The 12,082-nt window shown below is 41.7% G+C and overlaps 1 protein-coding gene across 2 annotated transcripts in view; it reads right to left on the bottom strand.

The window, feature by feature from the left end:
- The window catches only part of ddah1 (dimethylarginine dimethylaminohydrolase 1), a 66,807-nt gene that overhangs the window by 26,278 nt on the left and 28,447 nt on the right, over positions 1-12,082 (bottom strand). The gene's annotated exons all lie outside the window — the stretch shown is intronic.

Raw genomic sequence — 12,082 nt, 5'->3', positions numbered from 1 at the left:
CTTGTTGATTTATATCAGAAACACCCCCACAAGAAAATACATGCATACAGTCATTTGAGAGAAACAACCTTTTAATGGAGCTAAAACTTGCAAAATGGCCCTTTACAGAGCTGAGAAGAAAGCCTGGGCTGCCTGGAATTTCCAGAAGCTTTTGTTGAACAGTTAGGTCGGACTGTACGGATTGACATTCGGAAACAGGATGAACTGATGTAAGATGGTAATATGCTTCAGCAGGCATCTGCCAGGGAGGTTTTGTAGAAGTACATATGGTCTCAGATTGACAAAGGGAACAAGCAGTTGAATGGAAAGTTGAATGTCTGACAACTGTCACCAAAAGTCATTTCCCATAACTTGTCAGGCTTTCCGAGCTCTGCGGTTAACCGCCTCTCATTACCCTCGGAGAATCAAAACTTGGCAAGCGTGTCACGTGTCCCAAAGATGATTCAATTGAGACGATTCCAGTAGGAATCCCCATTGTGTTTGTTTTTGTTCCACAGGTTGAGGCCCCTGGAAAGCCAAAGTAAAAATACCCAGAGCTCCAACATATTTAAGCTGTTTCAACATTTGTGAGGCCCAAGGTGTGCCAGAGAACGGAATGTCCAACAAAACACACTCCGCAAAGATTTGTCTGGATATATATGGCCCGGAGCCTCACCTTTCCGTGGCTTTTTCCTGTTTGGTGCTTTTAGTGCATTGTAAAGCAGGGAGTACAGAGCTACAAGAAAGGTCAAGAAAGGAGGCGGAGATTTTGGGTGAGTCACGTTTAAGTTCTTCTCGAAGGCTTCCCTCACTCTCTCTTTCCTCCCACGCAGAGAGTATGCTTAGTATATGATGCCAACTTGCTCAAAGAAAGAGGAACCCCTGGCTAAGAGGTCAGGAAAGCCCCAGAAATGAGGAGGGAGGATAAGGAGAGTTAGAGTCAGAGCATTTTGACTGGATATGAGGAATGTGACTGACAATTCCTCCCACCATGTGCTGTGATACTGTTGACATTCTGAATATTTCCAGGGGGAAAAAAGCAAAAATGTAAAAAAAATCTGTCGATATATTTTTTCATATCTGCATTCTTTGACTTGTTGAGTTATTCCAGTGGTTTCTCATTCTGTCCAGAATACTAAAAACAGCACGGAAACTCAGTGCGTTCTGCAGAAAGAAAACAGCATCATACCACACGGTTACACCCACGATTTCCAAAGAATGCGATGGACTTCTTCCCGAAGGAGGGAAAAAGCAGAGTTTGCCAGGCAAAGTGCAGACTAACTGCCCATTATGAGGGATTTCCCAAAACAGCCATGTGAAGTTAGATGTATGGGAGGGGCTACTATGGAAAAATGAGGAAAACGGTTGTGTTTTAATCTTGAAAGGAAAAAAAAAAACAAGATGGGCCAAAGGGTTTCCCATAAATGTTAATGAAGGGCTTTCCCAGAAAGATTTTTTTTTTTCCTTCTTTCCAGCAAGAAACAGGAGGTCAGGTGCTAATGTTAAACAGCTGGGCTGGATCCAGGGATCTGCCTTTGCAGTATATTAGAAGAGAACCACGTGGAAGTATCCTTACTGCAGGGATTTAGAAGGGAATGGTAAACAGACTGTACTTGTATGGCGCTTTTCGAGTCTTCGGACCACTCAAAGCACTTTAACGCTATATGTCATTATTCACCCGCTGTTGGGAGGGGCTGTAAAGTGCCACCTGCCTAACAGAACTATATAGCAACACAATTCATACAATCTATGGTTCAGTGTCTTGCCCAAGGAAACATCGACATGGACTAGCGAAGCCGGGGATCGAGCAGCCGATCAAATGATTGAAGGACGACCCTGTTTGACCACTAAGCCACAGTGAGAGCTGACTTTGTCCGAGGATGTGTTAGAAAAATTGAGCAGACGTATCCCAAGACAATGTGAAAACTATGTGGCAATGTGAAAATGCTTGCTAATTGGGAAAATGCTTGCTAATTGTGACGAACCTACAGAGAATTATCACCCGAATCTGCGGCTCTCCTCGGCTATGCAAAGCTTCAAGGTGAGTTTCAGGCAGAGACTGTATAAAATGTGCAAATGATATCCATGACCTCACATATACAATTCAGAAGCACTGTCGTGAAGCTTAAAGTCGGTGGCAGCTGCCGTCGCCATCTTGGCAGTGACAACTCATCCTGATTTAAATCGGTTGGTTATAGAAAAATTCAGCCCCTGGTTATGAACTAAGAAATAGGATCAAGAGACCAAAACTTGTGTATTCAACCATACTGTTTGTTTTTCCTGTAAAGTTGGACGTTTCAACATGGCGGTCTGTTGAGATTGACTCAATTTTGGAGAAAACCTCAAGTGGCTGTTTGAGGAACTGCAGTTCTTGGCACTTCCGTGTTGGCTTTCAATTCTCGGCACCCGTGGAAGCCCCTTGGCTTGTTAGTCTGCCCGGCATGCTGTGTAGCATGTTTGTCTGCCAACTCAAAAAAACGGAAAGCTTATCATTCCTCAAATATGCCACCTCAATCATCTTGCTAACTAGTGTGAAGCCAGTCCCTGTGCGCCTCCTTCTGCTTTCCTGTCAGTGATATCGGGCTGCCAGCAGTCGGGCCCGTTTAGCTATGTCTTTGAAGCTGCACATGTAACCCATGTGTGTGTCTAGGAGGGCCACAGCAACTCCATCACTTACATCGGACTGCTGAGGCCTCTGGACACACAAGGCCACAGAGCTTGCCTTTTACCATGGGCCTCTAAGCAAAAACATCACCACTGCTACAGCCAAACGAGACAGGCTGTAATGGAAACGGCACACTTTCCAGACACTTGAGGGAATAACGAGCATCTCCGCCTGAGCCCCGTCAAAAAAACAAAACATCCCCCCCCCCCCCCTCCGCATCTCATCCTCTCACAACCTCTCCGCTCGTCTGGTCACCTTTCAGGAATAACTGGGCAGGTTTCCTAATTATTAGAATACATTACAGATAATAAACCCTCAAAGACAAAAACAAAACAAAAACAATGAAATGTCTAATTCATCGGGCATTATGTATTCAGTTTGAACCTGCTTATTTTTATTGATGAGAGGCTGTGCTGTATTAAACCCTTTAATTTGGAAGAGTAGACATTCCTTGAACTCAGTGTTTTGTGTTGCATACTGATCATTCTATAAGGAGATAGATGCATCAGAAACGGAAAGACTAAAACTCCAAAAGAATCACAGGACAGTTTATAGTCTGGTATAATAGTAAAATAAAGGTTTTGAGGATTTTAGGGCTTGCTTTTTTTATTCGGGCAGTATAACTTGGGCAATTTTCTGAAATTTTATATTTCAATGTCAAATTAATAATCAAGAAAATGAGAATCAATAGTGAAGTATAGTTGCTGCTCTACTGTATGGTGTACAACAAACAGGGGGACTGTTTATGCACAGAAAAACAAGGACCCATTAGCTGACACTGAGGCTGCACTTCAAACAAATGCTCAGTTTACAAAGGTGTTATTGTATGGAATCAGACAGACTCAGCGTGATAGATCTCACCTCAAAAAACCACAAAACAACCGGCATGTGGCTTCATTACAAACTGGTGCACTTGTACAGTTTCAGACTGCTTTTGTTCTCATAAGTAATCCAATTAAATCTACAACTGATTTGAAGGTTAAATTAGGACATTCCCACACTTCATTTGTGCCTGACAAATTAAGACTTTAGTTCTCAGCCTTTGGCATCTGGATAATGTAATCGCCTGAGGGTTAAAAACAACAATGTAAATGAAGCAGTGTTGAAGTGAAGTCCTGGCATCTGCTATAGGTGGATCACAGATTAGAGAAGCAGCTATAAGGTGAAGTAAGCGTGTCACTCCCCCCCCCCCCCCTTCTTCATTTCACCGTTATAGAAGTGGATCACATTTCGACCTCCCCTCTCAATCAGCCCCCTTCCATCTGATAACCTATAGCGCTGTTCAGAAGCTCTTAAACCTGGCCATTCTTGACATTCTCAGGATTCTGGCTGGTGTGACCTCATTGGGTGAGCGAAGATGGTAGGAAAATCGCCCCCGGCAGAGCCTTTGCTTCAACATGGAAACTTAAGCTAACAAAGAATGCATGATGTGCAAACTTGACTGTGGCTGCACTTGTGAGTGAAAACAACATGTTTTCCGATGCAAACCTGTTTTCACTCCCGTGTGCAGATGACAAACGCAAGCCACAGTATGTTCAAGAAATGCACAAACACACAACAATCAAAAACATGCACTGACACTGCACCTATCTGCAGAAGAATTATAAGGCAAAAGTGTGAAAATTCAAACTTCAAACAACATTACATAGGAATATTAAGAAAATTTAGAGAACAAATACATGCATGTAATAATTGTGTCCACTATATATTAAGCAGTGCACACCATCGGATACAAGATACACTTTAAATAGATCTGATAAAAAATCCAATCCAAGCTAAACTCCTGACTGCACCAGTAAGCAACATGAGTGGTCATTATATCTGTAGATGTATGGTCCTCTATTCCTATCCTGTTGTCTCTCAGTATGCATGCATGCGGGTACTGTGTAAGACTTTATTAATGACAAGCACAATATTTGTGACTTAGGGGAGGCGATGCACGATTAGCAGTTCATAGCATGTTCTTTGACTGAGAGAGAATGAAGATGTTGTTCAATAAACCGTGAAATCTAAAATCCCTGTTGGAGCTCCACTTGCGCATTTCTTTTTATGCACTAGAGATGATTGAATTACCACTGTTCAAGTTAATATGGTGAACTTATGAGCAGTTATTTGTTTGTTGATTTTCACTCTCGGCTAAATGCTCCACTACGTTCACCAGCTGGTCGCTAACTCGTATAATGATTGGTGCTGAGCAGGTACAATATGGTACAGAGTGTTTTTAGAGCCTATTTGCTCAAACCAGCCGCCTGCTTCTGGATCAAACAGCCACTGTGAAGGATTGTTGAGTTTGCAGCAGCAAGACAACAAAACAAAATCACAGGATCACATGCCAACCATTAGAATGCTTTCCGAGGTTGGTGAAATTCACTTGTTGGCAAACAATTAACAACTTTTTTTTTTTACCGAATTATAGTGCAACTTGACCTGTTGAGGTCATGCTTCCGTCACAATAATAATTAAAGTCCACATATTGCAATGTTTTAGCTAGGTTTTGGTCTTTGTTACAGAGAAAAACATGTTTTGTTTGGTAGCGTTTTGGCTAATTTGATCTTTTTTGCTGTTTCATGCTGGACAGGAAGCAAACACTTGGCTTGTCAGAGCTTGTTAACTGGAAACTGCCGTCTACGGTTTTATAAGGAGGATTTATGCGAGTGGTGAGACTCAACTATACAGTCTGGCTGAAGAAGCAAAACAATGAGCTAAAAGCTGCAAAGTTGGATGCTAATCCTTGGGCTTTACGTGACAGACAACCATTACAACAATACAGGAAATTTCTTTTTTTTTTCAATGACAGCATCAATCTAGCAAGTTTATGTGGCATCAGATAATGATATTATTTGTAGGTCCAAAAGCAGAAAGAGGGAGGTTGAGGTGGTAGTTGTGAGTGGTAGAGGATGCAGATGAGGGAGAGTGTAGGAGGAGATGGCAGCAGTTGTGCGTTAATGCTTGTTGCAGTTCTGTAGGTAGAAAGCAATTATATGGCCCTCTGCTTTATGGAATGTTCTTAGAATACAGAGCGAGGCGATTCATTAGGTTTGCTAATCAAGCCGAGTGCTTATCCCTGTGTGTGTGTGTGTGTGTGTGTGTGTGTGTGTGTGTGTGTGTGTGTGTGTGTGTGTGTGTGTGTGTGTGTGCGCGAGTTGCATGCCTCTCACTGGAGCACATAATTACTAGCTGGTGATAAAAAGAGGAGAAGGGGGCCTTGTGGGATGGCTGTGGTGTGAGTCGCCATTTGTATCAGGGTTTATTGAATGACCGTAGGTGGACATGATTAACTACATAGCGGGGAGCTCAGGTCTACACTAACACTGACACACAATACAGAGGGATACAAACACAAAACATTGACAAATGCACATACACATAATCATATAATCAAGGAGAATCTGCACATGCTTCGAAAAATGGCACGTGGACACATCAAATGTCACGTAGCCTGAAATGTGCAATATACACACATAGACAAACCACAAATGTGGAACTATCAGCACGTCAGGCCAAAAAAAATGGAAAGATGTTTATACTCATAACCAGGCTCTGAAAACATTCATTTAGTCAGGCTCTGCTGAATCATTTACCAAAACTGAGGTGGAAAAAAATATATAAGCACGGAGTCTGGTTTTTACGTAATGCCAGCAGCCAGTCAGTCAGAACCACAGGATGCATACAGGGAAGCAGAGAAAACAAACACTGAAGGATGTCCTTTCTGCATACTTGATGCTTTTCCCAGCCGCAAATACCAAAGTTCGCCGGGACGCTGCAAAACAGATTCACTCTAAACCGACCTGCAATTTTACCTTATAAGGGTTTAAATACTTTGGGCATTAAGTTGTGTGTATGTATACGTGTCTGTCTGTGCGTAGGTGTGCTGGGGGAGCTGGGATAAGGTTAGGTTGGGATATCTTGCACAGCTGGTTGGTCTTTTTGTTATCATCTCGAGACGGTGTCTTCAAAGGCATCGGCTGTGGTTCAGGAAAACTAAGCTACCATTTGGTCTTACATCTTTCTAGTGGCTCATGATAGTAATACACACACACACACACACGTACACACGCACACAAACCCACGCACACAGCCTCCTGGTGTTAGGTCTGAACTGGAACATTGTTGGAATTCTAGTATCTTCGATCCAAAGCCTCCCCCTCCTCTGCAGTTCTTGACGTTTTTTGCACCATTAAGGCAAATATTTACTGCAGTTTGCTCCTCTGCCACTGGATGCAAATGGTTTAGTACTTCACACATCACAGGAGTTGAACCTCGCTTATTTTTGTTATCTTTAAAGAACCAACACAGGTGGATTTTATTTTTTAAACGTCCTTCCGGCTGATAGGCGTTCTTTGAAAGCTTTTACCGAGTAGGAATTTGTTACTAATATACAAACAAAGGTGCAAGTTTGTGGCTTTCGTACAATGCTTACAGTATTAATTTAAGTCCTCAAGTCTTTCTAAGAATTTGACATACTGTACCTTTGGCTTTACATTACCAGATGTATAGCCACCAGGCTTAGAGGTTAAAATACATACCAAATACTGAGGGAATGCCTTATGATCTGTTCCAGCCAGGACTGTTGCATGTCATACATCCTCTCCCTTTCCCCACCATTTCCTGTCTGTATTTTGACTGTGACCTATCCAATAAGGGCAAAATGGGAAAATAAATCTTTGAAAAGGCTTTTACAAATCCTTAAGATTTCCTTTACCTTAGAGAAGAATGATGAGACAAATAAATCCTTTGAGAGAACATAAGTTTACAATGAGAATGACAAATGCCTGTCCACCCAGAGTTTATTCATGTGCAGTACGAATATACTGTACATCATAGAGTCTGGCCTTGATGAGAGGAAATGGTTTTAACATAGTTTCATATCCTCAAAACAAACGCAAACAAATGGGATTCATTCAATTAAATCATCACAAATCTAACCAACTAAAAAAGTAACATCCTAATTGGCAGTCGCACAAATAACAGCTCATATTTGTAACAAGTAGTTTAAACATATTTAGAAAAACTGGCAAAAACAATTGCCACAAGTTGTCAATTGTCTCATTTTGACATGAATATGGTCTGATAGGCTTAATGTACAGGGACTGTCACTAAAAAGTTGTCTGTCGCTGTTACACACTTCTATTCTTAGACTGTTGAAATAGTTTTACATCTTTTTAAAAGGAACACGCTGTCAGAAAACTGATGTGTCATATCTGTGCTGCTGTAAAAGGAACCTGCCGCATGTCAGATCTCATAACGCCAGTTTAGTCACAGCTGCATGTCTGAAACAGAATACTGATTAAGTCGCACAGGCCCCTGAATAAACGTGACACATGAACAAGCTACCTAAAGTGCGCTCATTATGGCAAGCATGAAGGGGCAAAGCATGCCCAGCCTTCTGCCTTACAGGGGCAAGGCCACAAAGTTGAACCTTTAGGTCAAGAGGGCCCATGTTGCAGTTCACAGACAGCAAATGCTCACACCGCCGTGCATGCGAATAATCAGACAAGAATCCCTGTGCATACACTCGGTCCAAGTTAGACCCTTAACTGTCTAATCGACAGCTGTTGAGGCACATATGCAAGTGAGCTGACTTCATGCCAATGATAAGAGTAATACCTCACTTTGGAGTCACAGTTCAGGCCGTACATGAGGGCAAATGCCTTTGTAAGTGCTGAACAACGACTCTTCATTCAAGGGCCTATAGCCTTGTTTAGCCCCCTGCTCAGGACATGCAGTCATTGGTCTAAATAGGATCTCTGTGCGTGGCGTAAAACACCTGACACACTTTCTGCACCTACACACGAGCAATGACACTAAATTGAGTCGCAGTCATTTCAAATTATAGGAATGACAAAAGAAAACTGTTCAATTAGTAGAAACATGTTGTAACCAGTTGATGGGAATATGTACGTGGTTTTGTTTGCCTTTGAGGCTTCTTTTGACTTGCATTAGCTTGTGGAAAATGCGGAACTCTTTTGGACACACAATGTCTCTCGACAGTGAGTGCATTTAATATCTGTCACAAAGGATTCATTTGACATATTTTTGCCCTATCCTCTCCATCTTTAATCCATCATTCCTTTGCAGCTAAGCCCTCAGTTCAGATGGCTGGGATAAACGAGGCTCGACTCAATAAGTTCAGACCGTAGCTTATTTCTGTGACTAATTCTGACCGCGTTGTTTCAGTTCCACTTATTCCATCATCGTCTCTACAGACACCAAAAATCCCTGCTGGATGGTTGGAGGAATCTGCAAAACCGTTGCATAATATAGAAGATTACAAAACGAAGAAGTGAAACTGAATCGGATGATGTAAACTGACAATTTAACCATTTGCGGCCAAAAGCTTGAATTTAATACAATTTAAACTTCAAAACTGGCTGTAAATGAAAGAGAAACGGATGAAGCAGAGTTGTTTCTGCGGTGACCAAGACCCTACAGGCAACTTGGGGGTGTTTTCTATTCACAAAGGACCCTGGATGAACTCCTGATTTAAAAGGCCGAGCATGACCAGCTCTAGCCTTTTGCTATAAGCATTGGAAACCAGGACCCTATGTTCTCATAGATCGTAAAGGAAAAAGATCTGACAGAAAGAAATCTTTGCGCACATCACTGCAAAATCTTTCCAAATCCCTTAAACTTTGTTATGATTTCTGGCCCAAACTATTTAAGACTTTCCCCAAAGAAGCCGACGGCTCTCATGTTGTTATCACCCGGTGATGTCATGGACCCAATCTGAGAGGATTACGCAGATGGTGGGAGAGATGGACTCTGCGTTAACTGAAGGAAAATACGTATTCCTCGGACAAACTATGGGAAGAATGACGAGAAATTTGGCTTCACAATAATCTCTTCCTTCTTACAAAAAGACGTTTGGATCGACACCAAATTGTTTCTTTGTAAATGCTCAGCCTGATGGCTGCATTTCGTCAAAACAAAAGTAAATTCCTCCTCCAGGCTGCAGGAAACAAACAAAATGAACAAGGACGATGTGAGACAATGGAAGAGGGTCGATGCAAAATGACATTGTGTGTGAGAACAATCAATTCAAGGCGCTCGCTTCCTTGCGTTCCATTCGTCATTGTGCTTGAATGGGAATCACAATTGAGGTGGAAAAACGTAGTAGTGTTATTATTGAGATTCCGCTTCCATTGCATGTCAGCTTCAAATAAAAAACCTACTAATAAAAACATATCCCAAGGATTAAAGTACAGTGGATGGGGAAGTGAGGTATTGTGTAACAAATACAGTTGGAAAGCACATATATTTTACAATCCTGACATATTATTTCAGTACATTGCAATAGTCATGCAAAAGCTGCTTCATGAGCTGAATATTAATCTTCCTTTGCTGACTCTTTACTCACTATGTCGGACTCCATGAATAGTCAGTTTGTTCCTTCTCTCTATTTAGAGTTAATCCCTAAAGTCAGAACGGATGTGCAAGTATTCAAATGAAAATACTTGCTACAATGACGGACTGATGGATTTAAGATTATTTACAGACCAAAAACAACTATAAATGTATCTAAATAACAAGTGTTGCCTGTGTCGCCAATGCCTGAGAATAGCTTTTCCCTGTGTTTGATAGACTTTCATTATTGTCAATGAGTATTGCAATTTCACGGGTGGATTTCTTCATTATCATGAACGTGAGAAGCAGGACGTTTGAGTCAATCCCACATAAACCATCCTTCTGCCATGAAGCCATATAACACTGGCGCACCAAAACTGTTGAGAATGGACCCATAAGTCACTGCTATTTCAGTAATGTTTGCTAAAAACTACAGTGTCTAGCTATTTCAGGAAATCATTGAGCCTTCAAAAAAAAGGACCCGGACATTCCGGAACAGATCTCTGATACTCTGGAACCCAGATATTCCAGAACCTTGATATTCCGGAATACAGAACACGGATATTCTATAACGTGGAAAATCTGGAATCCTGCCATGCCGGAACCTGGAAAACGGATATTCCGGAACCCGGACATTCTGGAACCTTGAACTCTGAAGTATATATTTGGGACACATTTTTAAGGACATGAATCTACAGCAAGAACCAAGGGGCTCGGAGAAGTCAGAAAGTATGAAAAGACTAACTCAAACATAATTTGTGGTGGTCTTAGCTTTGAGTACTGGCATTCTTATTCTTTAAAACACAGTAAATTACATTATTAACAAAGCAGGATGATTAACAGAAAGAGTATGCAATGTTTACTTTGTGAATTACAGCATAGTTTAACCCATTCAAGCCAACAATGTGAGAATGAACAATCACTCTTTAGATATGCTTCAACTTGTCTTTCTGTGATAAGGCATGAATGTGTTGCAAGGGGACACAAGACAAAGAGGGAGGAGACCACTAAGCTAAATAATCAAACTGCCGTCCTCATTGTCCATTCTTGATCTCTGAGGCTGTTTGAGGTCAATGAGTCATGATCCCTACTGGCAACAAGACCTTACATGGCCAGTAAGTCCATGTTTGTGTCTAACAGTCATGCTACGCTGACTCGTGCTGAGCAGGTGACATTCCTGAGGAGACATTGATGCCCCGATGCCACGACAAGACCATTCATGTGAGCCTGACATGTGCCTTTCCATCTGTTTGCAGGTTTATCCGTCATGTGGCAGGCATTTTGACAAGCATGACGTAACTGCCGAAGTCCGGTGAAATCGAAAAGACTCGGACATGATTCAAGCACAAATGTTGATTCCAACGTGTCACGGTCGCTTTTTATATGTGACAAAGTGTGTCGTTTGGCCCTCCGTGTCATTATGTAATGTAATTCTAACTTGCACTCTGCACTAAAAGAGTCAAAAGTAATTGAGCTGGAGTCCATAATGTGAAATTGTGCATTTAATTGTAGTTTATGATTGGTGTGCACTCTCCAGTTTCCCCATCAGTCTGCATATAAATTCTGTGTATGACCTAATGAAGGGCAATAAACCTCCCTAGATGACATACTGTAAAATATAATCCTAAATGAAAAAAAAAATCAATAATAATATGAGAATCAATATGGATGCAGTGATAGAGCTACAGATTGATCTGCCTGGAGGGCTGTGTAACAGTCACGTCCATTAAGCGTCAGTTATTTCCCCCCAAATGGCAGACGGAGTCAAACAAAAACAAACAAGTCGCTCAAACCAAAAGGTGTCATTTACGTTTTTTGTAAACCTTGAATTTGATCATATAAAAGCAGACATGCTGTCAGAGGAGTGGAATGTGAAATGGAGCACAGTGGGAATGTCTCACAGGCTGTGTGTGTGTGTGTGTGTGTGTGTGTGTGTGTGTGTGTGTGTGTGTGTGTGTGTGTGTGTGTGTGTGTCCTCAGCTCTGGCACTGGACAGGTGTGCTTCTTGGGATTGAACAATCCCTGTTATTGCCCAGCCAGCCTTTTATTACTGCTTCACACCCAGCGAATCACATCCAAACACTGGTAAACAGG

This window comes from Clinocottus analis, unplaced genomic scaffold (assembly GCF_023055335.1).
Source record: "Clinocottus analis isolate CAN_PGR_092001 unplaced genomic scaffold, fCliAna1.0.p SCAF_23, whole genome shotgun sequence".
Lineage (NCBI taxonomy): Eukaryota > Metazoa > Chordata > Actinopteri > Perciformes > Cottidae > Clinocottus > Clinocottus analis.
The sequence above is the reverse complement of the archived record's forward strand: the minus strand, read 5'-3'. Positions and strand labels throughout refer to the sequence as shown.